The sequence below is a fragment of the Aethalodelphis obliquidens genome, unplaced genomic scaffold, assembly GCF_003676395.1.
Source record: "Aethalodelphis obliquidens isolate GAN/ISIS:26980383/991018 unplaced genomic scaffold, ASM367639v1 scaffold78, whole genome shotgun sequence".
Taxonomy (NCBI): domain Eukaryota; kingdom Metazoa; phylum Chordata; class Mammalia; order Artiodactyla; family Delphinidae; genus Aethalodelphis; species Aethalodelphis obliquidens.
The window spans coordinates 3,330,444-3,348,976 of NW_020838022.1; positions in this window are offsets into that span (position 1 = coordinate 3,330,444).

Here is an 18,533-nt window from a genome sequence, read left to right on the forward strand (position 1 = left end):
TGGTTACTTACCACACAACTCTACCATAATTCATTTAACCAATCTTTGATTACTGGACATTTTTCTGCTTTCAGTTTTTGCTATTTCAAAACCAATTATACATAGTTCTACCATGAATCAATTTGACTGATTATTTTCTTGTTATAAATTCCTAGTAGAATGACTGTTTTAAATCTATGCATATGTTTAAGGTCCTTGACACACATTGTCAAATATAATGGATTATTGATAGTATCTCTATCACTCAGCCATAATTGACTTTAATATACTTCATAATTGATTCTAACCATTTCTAGAGGCATCTTTTTTATTTGGTCATTGAATACAAAATAGATTTAGATAATTTCTAAGTGCCAAGTCTTCTTCCTTATCTAAGGATCTATGTTAGATCTTATGAAATCTATGAACTAGGTACTATCTTTCATGGATAAGGACATTAAGACTCAAAAATTTGAAATAATTTATTTAAAGTCACAAATTTAGCAAGTGGCAGAACTGAGATTCAAACCCACTTAGTCTGTCTCCAGAGAAATCTCAGAGAGGTTAAGTGCCTTGTTGCCTTCTTTAAAGTCTCCCAGAGTATCACTTCACACTGGTCAGAATGGCCATCATCAAAAAGTTTACAATTAATAAATGCTAGAGAGGGTGTGGGGAAAAGGGAACCCTCCTATACTGTTGGTGGGAATGTAAATTGGTGCAGCCACTATGGAGAACAGTATGGAGGTTCCTTAAAAAACTAAAAATAGAGCTACCATATGATCCAGCAATCCCACTCCTGGGCATATATCCTGAGAAAACTAATTTGAAAAGATACATGCACACCAATGTTCATAGCAGCGCTATTTACAATAGCCAAGACATGGACGCAACTTAAATGTCCATCAACAGATGAAAGGATAAAGATGTGAAATATATATACACAAAATGGAATACTACACAGCCATAAAAAAGAACAAAATAAAAATGCCATTTGCAGCAACATGGATGCAACTAGAGATTATCATACTAAATGAAGTAAGTCAGGCAGAGAAAGACAAATATCATATGATATTGCTTATATGTAGAATCTAAAAAAAAATACACTGTACAACTGAAACTAATACAACATTGTAAATCAACTATACTCCAATAAAATTTTTTTTAAAATAATGCAAATCAACTTATTTACAAAACAGGAGCAGACTCACAGACATAGAAAAGGAACTTATGGTTATCAAAGGGGAAAGGGGAGGGGGAGGGATAAATTAGGAGTATGGGATTAACAGATACACATCACTATAAATAAAATAGATAAACAACAAGGAGTTACTGTATAGCACAGGGAACTATATTCTTCAGTATTCTTGTAATAACCTATAATGGAGAAGAATCTGAAGATGTACACCTGAAACTAATACAATATTGTAAATCAACTATAGTAAAATTTTTTAGAAAGGGAAAAAAACTTAAAAAATAAAGTCCTGGGAAAAAAACGTCTCCCAGAGACTAAGTAGTTGAACTGGAGCCCACATCCAGGCCTCAGTGTTCAGCGATCTTTCCTCTACACCGAAGCTCCACTGTAGCCATTTGGGTGCCGTTGGCAATGTCAGCCCTCATGTGAAATGCCCAACACTGTTAAGAGTCTCTCAAGCACAGACCAAGTTTGCTCACAAACACATAGTGACAAATCACTGGGTTTTTTTCACCTGACATTGGTGTATGCCCCTTGCGTGTGTTTGCACCTGTGATGACCTGACAGTTCCCATAGGCGCCATTTTACCGAGTCAGTAGAGGAACTGAGAGGTAAAATAATGCAGTCAAGGTCACATGGCTGATAATGTAAGTAGAAATCACAATACCCGTCTCCTAGAATTGTTCAGAGTATTATATGCATGTTGGAAAGTGCCTGTCCCAAGGTAAGCATTCAATAGATAAGAGTAAATATTAATAATGCTGCTGATAATTGTCCTTAGTATGATAATACCTTAGTAGGATAGGGTAACGAGTTCTTCTGCTTTGTTAATCCTTGTGTCCTCAACTAAGGACCATTGTGGTCATTCATTGTCTTACTAGACCAAACACTACCTGCGAGATTTGCAAATATTGATTCCACTTTGCATGAAGAATGCCTCCTTGGGAAGTTGCTGATTAGCTAGAAGAAGCTGGCTAACCCCGAGACCCTCAGATTGGTACTGAAGCTACAGAGGCTTCTAAGTAGAGGCATTATTTTCAATGTGTCAACCTCTCACATATCTCTGATAAGCAGGGACACGTCTACTTTTACACACTATACTTGGATACAAGTCTGCTTCCACGTGATAGGAAGCAACTTGGTACCCTCTGCTTGCTATTTTAAGTATTAAACAGCAAAATCCTGTGGCAGTCTAGGAAACTTACCTCTGCCGAATGTGCTGAAACAGTAGAATGGAATTAAATGGGACCTTGTACCTAGTATATTTCACCACCAGCATGTTTTATTCATCCTTGCCTGGCTGTATGAATGGGAAATTTGATGAAGAGACACTCTAGTAACAGAACTATAATTTTCCGAGGAGAAACTGCACTCCTGTTTTGAAGGAAGAGGTCATTTTGGCTGGGAGAAATTATTAGTTTCCTGGTGTGGTATTCCCTTTACCACTGAAAGGCATGGTGTGGCGATTCCAGCTGGATTTTTCCTATGAACAGTGAATGTGAAGAGTGAGACTCTCTAGTCCTCTGTTATCAAAGCCATATATTCTAGCAAGGCTAGACCCAGATACAACTCTCTGTTGGAGTTGTGACTATAATTTTACTGGGGAACACATCACTACCGTGTACATTAGTCTTCTAGCCGGGAAATGGGAAAGCAAAGCAAGCCATATCCCTCCAAGAGACCTAGTGAAGAAAGTAGGCTTGTGTCATTAGCCCCAGACCACTGAGTGCAGTGTATTGCCGTGCCAGGGCCAGCCATCACCATGAGAGCGGGCAGAGTATGGCAGATACGATAAACCCATTCCTGCTATGAAAATAAAATATAAAATAGATTAATTAATGAAGATTTGATTTTTTCTGAGCATCAATTGTGTGAAAGAATCAAGCACTTCAGGTGTGCTGGAATATTCTAGTGGATGCTTTACTAATAGTATCACCAAAGCTGAAAACAATCATGTGGGCTAGGTACTATTATTATCATACCAATTTTTTTAACATCTTTATTGGAGTATAACTGCTTTACAATGGTGTGTTAATTGCTGCTTTATAACAAAGTGAATCAGCTATACATATACATATATCCCCATATCTCCTCCCTCTTGCGTCTCCCTCCCACCCTCCCTATCCCATCCCTCTAGGTGGTCACAAAGCACCGAGCTGATCTCCCTGTGCTATGCGGCTGCTTCCCACTAGCTAGCTATTTTACATTTGGTAGTGTATATATGTCAATGCCACTCTCTCACTTTGTCCCAGCTTACCCTTCCCCATCCCCGTGTCCTCAAGTCCATTCTCTATGTCTGCATCTTTATTCCTCTCCTGCCCCTAGGTTCTTCAGAACCTTTTTTATTTTTTTTTTAGATTCCATATATATGTGTTAGCATATGGTATTTGTTTTTCTCTTTCTGACTTACTTCACTCTGTATGACAAACTCTTGGTCCATCCCCCTCACTACAAATAACTCAATTTCGTTTCTTTTTATGGCTGAGTAACATTCCATTGTATATATGTGCCACATCTTCTTTATCCATTCATCTGTCGATGGACACTTAGGTTGCTTCCATGTCCTGGCTATTGTAAATAGAGCTGCAGTGAACATTTTGGTACATGACTCTTTTGGAATTATGGTTTTCTCAGGGTATATGCCCAGTAGTGGGATTGCTGGGTCGTATGGTAGTTCTATTTTTAGTTTTTTAAGGAACCTCCATACTGTTCTCCATAGTGGCTGTATCAATTTACATTCCCACCAACAGTGCAAGAGGGCTCCCTTTTCTCCACACCCTCTCCAGCATTTATTATTTGTAGATTTTTTGGTGATGGCTTTTCTGGCTGGTGTGAGGTGATACCTCATTGTAGTTTTGATCTGCATTTCTCTAATGATTAGTGATGTTGAGCATCCTTTCATGTGTTTGTTGGCCATCTGATTATCTTCTTTGGAGAAATGTCTATTTAGGTCTTCTGCCCATTTTTGGATTGGGTTGGTTGTTTTTTGGATATTGAGCTGCATGAGCTGCTTGTAAATTTTGAAGATTAATCCTTTGTCAGTTGCTTCATTTGCAAATATTTTCTCCCATTTTGAGGGATGTCTTTTCGTCTTATTTATCATTTCCTTTGCTGTGCAAAAGCTTTGAAGTTTCGTTAGGTCCCATTTGTTTATTTTTGTTTTTATTTCCATTTCTCTAGGAGGTGGGTCAAAAAGGATCTTGCTGTGATTTATGTAATAAAGTGTTCTGCCTATGTTTTCCTCTAAGAGTTTGATAGTGTCTGGCCTTACATTTAGGTCTTTAAACCATTCTGAGTTTATTTTTGTGTGTGGAGTTGGAGAGTGTTCTAATTTCATTCTTTTACATGTAGCTGGCCGGTTTTCCCAGCACCACTTATTGAAGAGGCTGTCTTTTCTCCGTTGTATATTCTTCCCTCCTTTATCAAAGATAAGGTGACCATATGTGCATGGGTTTATCTCTGGGCTTTCTATCCTGTTCCATTGATCTATATTTCTGTTTTTGTGCCAGTACCATAGTGTCTTGATTACTGTAGCTTTGTAGTATAGTCTGAAGTCCAGGAGCCTGATTCATCGAGCTCCATTTTTCTTTCTAAGATTGCTTTGGCTATTCGGGGTCTTTTGTGTTTCCATAAAAATTGTGAAATTTTTTGTTTTAGTTCTGTGAAAAATGTCATTGGTAGTTTGATAGTGATTGCACTGAATCTGTAGATTGCTTTGGGTAGTAGAGTCATTTTCACAATGTTGATTCTTCCAATCCAAGAACATGGTATATCTCTCCATCTATTTGTATCATCTTTAATTTCTTTCATCAGTGTCTTATAGTTTTTTGCATAGAGGTCTTTTGTCTCCTTAGGTAGGTTTATTCCTAGGTTTTTTATTCTTTTTGTTGCAATAGTAAATGGGAGCGTTTCCTTAATTTCTCTTTCCGATTTTTCTTCATTAGTGTATAGGAATGCAGGAGACTTCTGTGTATTAATTTTGTATCCTGCTACTTTACCAAATTCACCGATAGCTCTACCAGTAGTTTTCTGGTAGCATCTTTAGGATTCTCTATGTATAGTATCATGTCATCTGCAAACAGGGACAGCTTTACTTCTTCTTTTCCGATTTGGGTTCCGTTTATTTCTCTCTCTTCTCTAATTGCTGTGGCTAAAAATTCCAAAACAATGTTGAATAATAGTGATGAGAGTGGACAACCTTGCCTTGTTCCTGATCTTAGAGGAAATGTTTTCAGTTTTTCACCATTGAGAAGTATGTTCGCTGTGGGTTTGTCATATACGGCCTTTATTATGTTGAGGTAAGTTCGCTCTATGCCTACTTTCTGGAGGGTTTTTTATCATAAATGGGTGTTGAATTTTGTTGGAAGCTTTTTCTGCATCTATTGAGATTATCATATGGTTTTAATCCTTCAGTTTGTTAATATGGCTTATCACACTGAGTGATTTGCATATATTGAAAAATCCTTGCATTCCTGGGATAAACCCCACTTACACATGGTGTATGATCCTTTTAATGTGCTGTTGGATTCTGTTTCCTAGTATTTTGTTGAGGATTTTTGCATCTGTGTTCATCAGTGATAATGGCCTGTAGTTTTCTTTCTTTATGACATTTTTGGTTTTGGTATCAGGGTGATGGTGGCCTCGTATAATGAGTTTGGGAGTGTTCCTCCCTCTGCTGTATTTTGGAAGAGTATGAGAGGGATAGGTGTTAGCTCTTCTCTAAGTGTTTGGTAGAATTCGCCTGTGAACCCGTCTGGTCCTGGGCTTTTGTTTGTTGGAAGATTTTTCTTTTAATATAAAAAATTTTTTATTTTATATAATGCAGTATAGTTGATTAATAATGTTGTGTTAGTTTCAGGTGCACAGTAAAGTGATTCAGTTATACGTGTATCTATTCTTTTTCAAATTATTTTCCCATTTAGGTTATTACAGAGTCCTGAGCAGAGTTCCCTGTGCTATACAAGAAATGCACAACCTTCTGAGACTGAACCAGGAAGAAATAGAAAATATAAACAGACCAATCACAAGCACTGAAATTGAAATTGTGATTAAAAATCTTCCAACAAACAAAAGCCAAGGACCAGACGGCTTCACAGAGAACTCTATCAAACCTTTAGAGAAGAGCTAACACCTATCCTTCTCAAACTCTGCCAAAATATAGCAGAGGGCAGAACACTCCCAAACTCGTTCTATGAGGCCACCATCACCCTGATACCAAAACCAGACAAGGATGTCACAAAGTAAGAAAACTACAGGCCAATATCACTGATGAACATAGATGCAAAAATCCTCAACAAAATACTAGCAAACAGAATCCAACAGCACATTAAAAGGATCATACACCATGATCAAGTGGGGTTTATCCCAGGAATGTAAGGATTATTCAATATACGCAAATCAATCAACGTGATACACCATATTAACAAACTGAAGGAGAAAAACCATATGGTCATCTCAATAGATGCAGAGAAAGCTTTTGATGAAATTCAACACCCATTTATGATAAAAACCCTCCAGAAAGTAGGCATAGAGGGAACTTTCCTCAACATAATAAAGGCCATATATGACAAACCCACAGCCAACATCATCCTCAATGGTGAAAAACTGAAACCATTTCCACTAAGATCAGGAACAAGAAAAGGTTGCCCACTCTCACCACTGTTATTCAACATAGTTTTGGAAGTTTTAGCCACAGCAATCAGAGAAGGAAAAGAAATAAAAGGAATCCAAATCGGAAAAGAAGAAGTAAAGCTGTCACTGTTTGCAGATGACATGATACTATATAGAGAGAATCCTAAAGATGCTACCAGAAAACTACTAGAGCTAATTGGTGAATTTGGTAAAGTAGCAGGATACAAAATTAATGCCCAGAAATCTCTTGCATTCCTGTACACTAATGATGAAAAATCTGAAAGTGTTGGAAGATTTTTAATCACAGTCTCAATTTCAGGGTTTGTGATAGGTCTTTTTATATTTTCTATTTCTTCCTGGTTCAGTCTCGGGAGGTTGTGCCTTTCTAGGAATTTATCCATTTCTTCCAGGTTGTCCAATTTATTGGCATACAGTTGCTTGTAGTAAACTCTCATGATCCTTTGTATTTCTGTAGTGAGAGTTGTTACTTCTCCTTTGTCATTTCTAATTCTGTTGATTTGAGTCTTCTCCCTTTTTTTTCTTGATGAGTCTGGCTAATGGTTTATCAATTTTGTTTATATTCTCAAAGAGCCAGCTTTTAGTTTTACTGATTTTTGCTTTCATTTCCTTCATTTCTTTTTCATTTATTTCTGATATGATCTTTATGATTTCTTTCCTTCTGCTAACTTTAGCGTTTTTTTCTTCTCCTTTCTCTAATTGCTTTAGGTGTAAGGTTAGGTTGTTTATTTGAAATATTTCTTGTTTCTTGAGGTAGGATTGTATTGCTATAAACTTCCCTCTTAGAACTGGTTTTGCTGCATCCCATAGGTTCTGGGTCGTCATGTTTTCATTGTCACTTGTTTCTAGGTATTTTTTGATTTCCTCTTTGATTTCTTCAGTGATCTCTTGGTTAGTTAGTAGTGTATTGTTTAACCTCCATGTGTTTGTATTTTTTACAGATTTTTTTCCTGTAATTGATATCTAGTCTCATAGCGTTATGGTCGGAAACGATACCTGATACGATTTATACCAAGGCTTGATTTGTGACCGAAGATATGATCCATCCTGGAGAATGTTCCTTGAGCACTTGAGAAGAAAGTGTATTCTGTTGTTTTTGGATGGAATGACCTATAAATATCAATTAAGTCCATCTTGTTTAATGTGTCATTTAAAGCTTGTGTTTCCTTATTTATTTTCATTTTGGATGATCTGTCCATTGGTGAAACAGGAGTGTTAAAGTCCCCTACTATGATTGTGTTACTGTCAATTTCCCCTTTTATGGCTGTTAGCATTTGCCTTATATATTGAGGTGCTCTTATGTTGGGTGCATAAATATTTACAATTGTTATATCTTCTTCTTGGATTGATCCCTTGATCATTATGTAGTGTCCTTCTTTGTCTCTTGTAATAGACTTTATTTTAAAGTCTATTTTGTCTGATATGAGAATTGCTACTCCAGCTTTCTTTTGGTTTCCATTTGCATGAAATATCTTTTTCCATCCCCTCACTTTCAGTCTGTATGTGTCCCTAGGTCTGAAGTGGGTCTCTTGTAGACAGCATATATAAGGGTCTTGTTTTTGTATCCATTCAGCCAGTCTGTGTCTTTTGGTGGGAGCATTTAGTCCATTTACATTTAAGGTAGTTATCAATATGTATCTTCCGATTACTATTTTCCTAATTGTTTTGGGTTTGTTATTGTAGGTCTTTTCCTGCTCTTGTGTTTCCTGCCTAGAGAAGTTCCTTTAGGATTTGTTGTAAAGCTGGTTTGGTGGTGCTGAATTCCCTTAGCTTTTGCTTGTCTGTAAGGGTTTTAATTTGTCCGTCAAATCTCAATGAGATCCTTTTGGGTAGAGTAGTCTTGGTTGTAGGTTTTTCCCTTTCATCACTTTAAATATGTCCTGCCAGTCCCTTCTGGCTTGCAGAGTTTCTGCTGAAAGATCAGCTGTTAACCTTATGGGGATTCCTTTGTATGTTATTTGTTGTTTTTCCCTTGGTGCTTTTAATATGTTTTCTTTGTATTTACTTTTTGATAGTTTGATTAATATGTGTCTTGGCATGTTTCTCCTTGGATTTATCCTGTATGGGGCTCTCTGTTCTTCCTGCACTTGATTAACAATTTCCTTTCCCATATTAGGGAAGTTTTCAACTATAATCTCTTCAAATATTTTCTCAGTCCCTTTCTTTTTCTCTTCTTTTTCTGGGACCCCAATAATTCGAATGTTGGTGTGTTTAATGTTGTCCCAGAGGTCCATGTAACTGTCCTCAATTCTTTTCTTTCCTTTTTCTTTATTCTTCTCTGAAGTAGTTATTTCCACTATTTTATCTTCCAGGTCACTTATCCGTTCTTCTGCCTCAGTTATTCTGCTATTGATTCTTTCTAGAGAATTTTTAATTTCATTTATTGTGTTGTTCATCATTGTTTGTTTGCTCTTTAGTTCTTCTAGGTCCTTATTAAACGTTTCTTGTATTTCCTCCATTCTATTTCCAAGATTTTAGATCATCTTCACTATCATTATTCTGAATTCTTTCTCAGGTAGACTACCTATTTCCTCTTCATTGGTCTGGTCTGGTGAATTTTTACCTTTCTCCTTCATCTGCTGTGTGTTTTTCTGTCTTTTCATTTTGCTTAACTTACTGTGTTGGGGGTCTCCTTTTCGCAGGCTGAAGGTTCGTAATTCCCATTGTTTTTGGTGCCTGCCCCCAGTGGCTAGGGTTGGTTCTGTGGGTTGTGGAAGCTTCCTGGTGGAGGGCACTGGTGCCTGTGTTCTGGTGGATGAGGCTGGATCTTGTCTTTCTGGTGGGCAGGACCACATCCAGTGGTGTGTTTTGGGGCGTCTGTGACCTTATTATGATTTTAGGCAGCCTCTCTGCTAATGGGTGGGGTTGTGTTCCTGTCTTGCTAGTTGTTTGGCATAGGGTATCCAGCACTGTAACTTGCTGGTTGTTGAGTGGAGCTGGGTCTTAGTGTTGAGATGGAGATCTCTGGGAGAGCTTTTACCTTTTAATATTTCGTGGAGCTGGGAGGTCTCTGCTGGACCAATGTCCTGAACTGAGCTCTTCCACCTCAGCGGCACAGGGTTGACACCCAGCTGGAGCATCAATACCCTGTCAGTCACACGGCTCAGAAGAAAAGGGAGAAAAAAAGAAAGAAAAATAAAATAAAATAAAGTTATTAAAATTAAAAAAATTATTAAAAATAAAAAATATTAAAAAGTAAAAAAAAAAAAAAAGGAAAGAAGAGAGCAACCAAACCAAAAAACAAATCCACCAATGATAACAATGCTAAAAACTATACAAGAACAAAACAAAACAAAACAAAACAAAATGGACAGACAGAACCCTAGGACAAATGGTAAAAGCAAAGCTATACAGACAAAATCACACAGAGAAGCATACACATACACACTCATAAAAAGAGAAAAAGGAAAAATATATATATCTATATATTTAAAAAAAAGGAAGAGAGCAACCAAATCATTAAACAAATCTACCAATGATAATAAACTCTAAATAGTAAACTAAGATAAACATAAAACCAGAAACAAATTAGATGCAGAAAGCAAACTCCAAGTCTACAGTTGCTCCCAAAGTCCACCTCCTCAATTTTGCGATGATTCGTTGTCTATTCAGGTATTCCACAGATGCAGGGTATATCAAGTTGATTGTGGAAATTTAATCCACTGCTCCTGAGGCTGCTGGGAGAGATTTCCCTTTCTCTTCTTTGTTCGCACAGCTCCCGGGGTTCAGCTTTGGATTTGGACCCACCTCTGCGTGTACGTCGCCTGAGGGCGTCTGTTCTTCACTCAGTCAGGATGGGGTTAAAGGAGCAGCTGATTCGGGGGCTCTGGCTCACTCAGGCCGGGGGGAGGGAGAGGTATGGATGTGGGGTGAGACTGGCAACAGAGGCCGGTGGGACGTTGCACCAGCCTTAGGCGCAGCATGCGTTCTCCTGGGGAGGTTGTCCCTGGATCACGGGACCCTGGCAGTGGCAGGCTTCACAGGCTCCCGGGAGGGCAGGTGTGGAGGGTGACCTGTGCTCGCACACAGGCTTCTTGGTGGCGGCAGCAGCAGCCTTAGCATATCATGCCCGTCTCTGGGGTCCACACTGATAGCCGCGGCTCGCGCCCGTCTCTGAAGCTTGTTTAGGTGGTGCTCTGCATCCCCTCTCCTCACGCACCTGGAAACAATGGTCTCTTGCCTCTTAGGCAGGTCCAGACTTTTTCCTGGACTCCCTCCCGGCTAGCTGTGGTGCACTGACCACTTCAGGCTGTGTTCACGCCGCCAACCCCAGTCCTCTCCCTGGAATCTGACCTCCGAAGCCCGAGCCTGAGCTCCCAGCCCCCGCCCACCCCGGCGGGTGAGCAGACAAGCCTCTCGGGCTGGTGAGTGCTGGTCAGCACCAATCCTCTGTGTGGGAATCTCTCTGCTTTGCCCCCTGCACCCCTGTTGCTGTGCTCTCCTCTGTGACTCTGAAGCTTCCCCCTTCCGCCACCTGCAGTCTCCACCAGTGAAGGGGCTTCCTAGTGTGTGGAAACCTTTCCTCCTTCACAGCTCCCTCCCAGAGGGGAGGCTCTATCCCTATTCTTTTGTCTGTTTTTTCTTTTTTCTTTTGCCCTACTCAAGTACATGGGGAGTTTCTTGCCTTTTGGGAAGTCTGAGGTCTTCTGCCAGTGTTCAGTACGTGTTCTGTAGGAGTTGTTCCACATGTAGATGTATTTTTGATGTATTTATGGGGAGGAAGGTGATCTCCACGTGTTACTCCTCTGCCATCTTGAAGGTCTCCCCCATCATACCCATGGAAGAGGAGGCAGGAAGTGCATTTTTGAAGGAGGGATGAGACGTGAATAGACAGTGCCTCCTTTTCTTTAGAGCCTGCTATATGTATGCCAGGCCTTGCACTAGGGACTTTCATCCATTAAAACTCGGTCTTGGGGCTTCCCTGATGGTGCAGTGGTTGAGAATCCGCCACAACTACTGAGCCCACGTGCCACAACTAGTGAAGCCTGCACACCTAGAGCCCATGCTCCACGACAAGAGAAGCCACCGCAATGAGAGGCCCGTGCACCACAATGAAGAGTAGCCCCCGCTCGCCATAACTAGAGAAAGCTGGCGTGCAGCAACAAAGACCCAAGGCAGCCAAAAATAAATAAAATAAAATAAATTTATTTAAAAATCTCACTCTCACAAGAACAATATCATGATCCCCAGTTTGTAGACGTTGAAACAAAGGCTAGCAAGAGATGATGTAGCCAGATGTGGGTGAATGGCATCAACAAACGCCTGGCCCATGGACCATAAAGAGAGACATTGTTTTTACAGAGAATACACAGTAATATCAGAGGGGTCCACTGGGCCCAGATTACAGAAATTCTGGGACTCTGTTAAATTGACAATGGAGAGTTAGTCAGATTTCCTGAGAATGCAGAAAGGAGATAACGAGAGTTGTGTTTCAGGAAGATTTTCGGGCATTGGTCTGCAAGGATGAATTGAGTGGCAGGACCTAGAGTGAGTAAAGACAACTATTTCTCTACTCCAAGCACAGGGCAATAGGCATGGGCCCCAGAGGCCTGAGTCTGAAGCTGAGCGCTGTCATTGATTAGCTGTGTGATTTCAGGCAAGGCATTCTCTCTCTCCTGACCCTCAACTGTCTCAGCTGTAGATGAAGCTGATAATAGAATGTATGTGTCTCATAGGAGTGCTGTAAGGAGTCAACAAGACAAAATATATGAAATGCTCTGCCCAGTGCCTGACCCATAGTAATCATGCCGTAAATGGGAGCCCCTATTTTTTTCATGAAAAAGAGCGAGACCAGCTTGGAGGCTGTTGTAATCCATGCACGAGGTGATAAGGACCCAGCCTGAGATGGTGACAAGAGAGATTGGGAAAGGGGGAAATAATGATGTTAAGTGTAAGACAGTGACTAGGTTGTTGAGGGAAAAAACATCTTTCCTTAGCCAGAATATTCTGTTGTCAAATGTAAAACAGATTTGAAGATGAAAATTATCTATCATGTGCAGTGTAGTTTTTGTCAGGCTTTTGTTAGACTGTAAGACATTGACTCCAATTTTGTAATGTCTATATCTATCATTCTTTAAGCATTCAGCATGTTGATTTCATATCTCCCAAAGCCTTTCCATTTTGTAACTATTGAAATGAAAAATTTTGAGATAAAGCAAGGGATTTGAGTATATATGAAAATGAGTTCTAAAATGGAAGATTGAGTTTCATATTTACAACCTTTTAGTCTATGTTTCCAAAAGACTTGCAGTTTCATCATTTCCATTATGTTTTCTGAAGTGGCATGAATGTTACAGATACTAAGTCTGATATTTAATTAAAAGGAGGTTGTCTGTTCATGTAGTTGCTGTCCAGGGTAGTTAGTCATTTGTCTTAGGTAGCTGGAACTGAATGTTTCCACCACAAACCCATGTCAGTTATTTGGTACATAAATCAGACCCTGGAGAGAATGAACTTAGGAATTCAAAACATGGAACCTGCCTTTGATTTTAATATTCAGCCCACAGTAAAAAATCCTAGAATGCCAGCCTCCAGCCCTTTCTTAAAATGAGTTTATTAGTTGATCATTAAACATATGTTATATGCCACATAATTAATTTTAAAGTTGGTTAGAGTCTGAGTAAATGGACAATTACCCTCTCCTCTGTGAGCAGATCCATTATCATAATTGCTAATGAAACAAAATTCACATGCATACGTAGATAAAAATAGCCCCTCTCTCTTATGTATTTGACACAGAAGCAAAAAGCTCAATCTGTAATATCTAGTAGGACTAATTCCTTCATTTTATTCTTTTTCTTTATCTTACAGTGGTAATCAAATTTTCTTACGAAGCTGTCCTATCTTGTTTGCATTTAATTCTCCAGCTTCCCTTATTTGAAATCTAAAGCTTGTGTTTAACACTGGAATATATTATTAGCTAGATTTCAAATAAAATAAAGAGAGAACATATAAATTTCATTAGGAAGTTTGAAAAACATAACTAATGTAATAGGTCATTTATAATGTGTCTATACAGTCATAGGTTAAGTATCTCTGAATGAAGAATAAGAGGTGACACATACTTTGAGATGTCACATACTTTGGTAATTCCTCTGCTGTAGACAATAGTATTGATGGATAATATACAGAAAAGATAAACAAAAAGACACAGCTGGTCTTGGATAGAACACAAGTTATCTCCATGGATCAGATACAGAAAAGCAAAGCACAAGTGTGAGCAGGGCTGAATGTTGCTGGGCTCCTGATCTAGTAATAGGCAATGATGGCCAAGTGGTTAGGTCCTTGGTGAGGCAGCTAATGTGCTCCACATATAAAGGGGGATCAGGACCAGCTCAGTGTTTAAAAGCAAGAACTGGGAGTGGGGGACAGAACATTTTACCTTGTTTCATGAAAGGAAGCTGCAAAATGTTACCTGAGATCACATCCCTTGCAAGATATAGGCCTTAAGAAATAGGAGGACACAGATACAGCCTCATGACCTAGGTATGAGCCAAGTGGCCCATTTGTTCAGTGAAAAGATCTGCCGAGTCCACAATATGACCACTGGGTGGAAACTCCAGACTGAGTCTGTAAGACCTGGCTCTGGAATAGGGACCTGTAGGGCTGGGTGGAGATGACTGTAAAACTGCTAGATGGGAAGGGATGAGAACAGAAGCAGAGACAGGAAAAAAAGGCCCTAGACATGTTGCTTTTCAGAAGACGCTTGCACAATGCTGAGAGTAAGTACCTCCTTAAATTTTGTGCCCCAGCTGCCTTACTCTCCCCCCAGACCCTGCTATGAATCCACGAGTCCATACAAATATCAATATAAATAAATAAATGGAGAACTTGTGAAAGCTCTTCCTCACAGAAAATGTTAATAAATGTAGGCGGAATCATAGAAAATCACCATTCGGCAATAATCGTTAATAGATGCTGTAACTAGTGGGTTACATTTTGTTGAAAGATGGCATATTTACATATTTGCAAAGAATTTCCTTTATAGGACACTTAGTAATAACAAAGAAGGAAACAGTAATTTTACAGAGGAGAAACCTGGAGATACCACTGCAACCACGTGATCGAAATTTATATCACCAGTAATGGGACATAGATATCATGCGTCTCCTGATAAGATGCACTGAGAAGGACACATCATTTGTATGACATCTCTGCCAAAGTTATAGAAATAACCTGAATTTAATCATGAGGAAAAATCAAACAAATCCAAATTGGTAGATATTCTCCAAAATACATGGCCTGTACTATTCAAAATTGTCAAGATCATGAAAGACAAAGAAATGCAGAACTGTTCTAGATTAAAGGATACCAAAGAAACGTGACAACTAAATGCAATACATAATCCTAAATTGGATCTTTTGCTATAAAGGACATTAGTGAGATAACTGGTGACATATAAATAAGATCTATAGATTATAATACTGTATTGTGAATTTCCTGATATCTGATTATTGTATCGTAATTGTGTAAAAGAATGACCTTGTTTTTAGAAAATACACACTAAAATATGAGGGAAAAAGAGACTTTATGTCAGCAACTTTCTTTCAAACAAAGCAGTTTAGAAAAATATATAATATATACCATTAAGTGTGTGTATATATATGGTAACATTTGTGGAATTTGAGTTGTGGTACATAAGAATTCTTTTATTATTTTTGCAGCTTTTCTGTCAGCCTTAAATTATTAAAAAATAAAAGATCTAGTGTTATCTTGCTGAAGTGATAATTAAAGGTAATTTTACAATCTTAACTACATTTAATTTAAAAACTAAGGCAAATTGAAAATAAATGAATTAAATGTTCAACTCAAGAAAGCAGAAAAAAGAAAAACAAAGTAAATTAGAAAGAAGGAAATTGTAAAGAGCAGAAATAAATTAATGAGTTTGGTAGAAAACAAATCAGAGAGAGGATCCACAAAATTTAAATATTGGTTCTTTGGGGAAAAAAGGAATGAGTACAGTGAGAAAATAACAACAATAGTCAAAGAAAAGACAAATAATTTTAGGAACAAAAAAGGGAATATGACAGTCCTGCTGGTAAATTAGAGATTTCAGTGATCGTAAGAGAAAACTACAATCAACTTTATGCCCGTAAACTTGAAAGCTTAAAAGAAATGAATATTTTCCTAGAAAGTCTATCAAAAGTGACTCAAGAAGAAAACAGATACCTCCATAAACCAATAAACATTAGTGGAAGTGAGTTAATATTCAAAAATGTTCTACCTTAAAAAACACTAGGCTCAGGCAGTTTTACAGAAGAAATTTACCAAATCTTCCAGGATCAGATAGTCCCTCTTTTACAAACTGTTGCAGAGAATAGAAAAATAGGGGACAAATATCTACGAGATTTTGGAAGAACTGAGCAGAGTATCTTGCTCTACCTGATATCAAAACTTCCTATAAAGGTACATGGGAGTTCCCTGGCAGTCTAGTGTTTAGGACTCGATGCTTTCATTGCTGAGGCCTGGGTTCAGTCCCTGGTCAGGGAACTAAGATCCCACAAGCGGCTCAGTGCAGGCAAAACAAACAAACAAAACAAAACAAAACTTCCTATGAAGCTACAGTAATTAAGACACTGTGCTTGGTGCAGGGAGGGGCAAAAACACTGGAACAGAATAGAGAGCCCAGAAATATACTCAGATGAGCGCGGACCCTGGATATATGTCAGGTGTGGGATATCAAATCAGCAGGGAGATGGAAGCATCATTCGGTATATGCTTCTGGTAGAATTGGGGATAATTTGAGGGAAAATAAAATTAAACCTTTATTACATATAATGTAAAACCAAACCCAGGAGAAAATCTTCATGATCACAGGACAGGAAAAGTTTTCTTTAACAAAACGAGACAAAACAAAACAGAAAAGCACAAATCATAAAGGAAACAACTGATAAATTTGATTCTGTAATTTAAAAAATCTGCACAGAGACACCATTTAGTATCTTGAAAACATAATGTTGAGTGAAAAAACCAAGTTGCCTCATGATACGGTATGACCTCATTTGTTAAATATTGAAAAATACATACACTAATATTGTACATTGTTTATGGATGTATATGTATGGTGTAAAATTATTAAAAATATGCATGGGAACTTTAATACTGTATTCCTAACTAACAAGAAGAAGAGAAAAATGGGGAATGGATTGGAAAGAGTACAATGGGGTTCTCAAGTCTATCTGAAATGGGTTTTTTTCTTAAAAATAAATGAGGTCTGAAACAAAAATGGGCTAAAATTAAGATTTGATAACACAGAATGTGGGTAAATGGATATTTGTTAATATCATGTATTCACATCTATATGCTTAAAATACCAATACCCCATATCCAAGCAGGGTGCTATAGTAGAGAAGCATCAGCCTAGATCATGGTTGAAGTGCAGGACCTACTGCTTGTTAGCTGTGTGACCCCTGCCAGATTACTTAATTTCTTAGAACATCAGTTTCTTCATTTGTAAATTGGGGATAGTTGTAGTACTTAAAGCATCGCTGTGAGAATTACATGAACCAATGCACATAAAGTGTTTTGCCCCATGCCTGATACATAGATACTCAGCACTCTGGCCTTTGTGATCGTTTTCAACAAATTTGCCAAATTTTAATTTTTGGTGTTTTTTTTTTGTTTTAGTGAGGTGTAATTGACATATAACATTATATTAGTTATAGTTGTACAACATAATGATTTGATATGTGTATATATCAGAAGTGATCATCACATTCAATCTAGTTAACATGTCACCATACATAGTTACAAAAATTTCTTGTGATGAGAAATTTTAAGCTCTCCTCTCTTAGCAGCTTCCAAATATGCAATACAGTATTATTAACTATAGTCACCATGCTGTACATTACATCCCCAGGACTTATTTTATAAATAGAAATTTGTATCTTTTGACCCTCATTCAGCCATTTCACCCACGCCCCACCTCTGGCAACCACCATCCTGTTCCCTATATCTATGAGTTCTCTCTTTTTTTTTTTTAAGATTCCATATATAAGTGAGATCATACGGTATTCGTCTTTCTCTGTCTGACTTATTTCACTTAGCAGAATACCCTCAAGGTCTATGTATGTTGTCACAAATGGCAAGGTTTCATTTGTTTTTCTTTTCTTTTGGCTGCACTGTGTGGCTTGTGAGATTTCAGTTCCCTGACCAAGGATTGAACCCAGGGCCCTCGGCAGTGAGAGCTCGGAGTCCTAATCACTGGACCACCAGGGAATTCCGAAGATTTCATTTCTTTAACGGCTGAATAATATTCCATTATATATTCCAATATTTTATACCTATATCAATACACACAGAGACACACACACATACACGCACACCATGTTTGTCTTTATCCATTCATCCATTGATGAACATTTAGGTTGTTTCCATGTCTTGGCTATTGTAAACAATGCTGCAGTGAACATGGGGGTGCATATATCTTTTCAATTCAGTGTTTTTGGTTTTGGCTTTTTTTGGATAAATACCCAGGAGTAGAATTGCTGGGTCATATGGTAGTTCTATTGTTAGTTTTTTGAGGAACCTCCATTCTTTTTTCCATAGTGGCTGCACCAGTTTACATTCCCATGAACAGTGCACTGGGGTTCCCTTTTCTCCACATCCTCATCAACCCTTGTTTATTTCTTGTTCTTTTGATAGTAGCCATTCTGACAGGTGTGAGGTGGTATCTCGTTGTGGTTTTAATTTGCATTTCCCTGATAATTAGTGA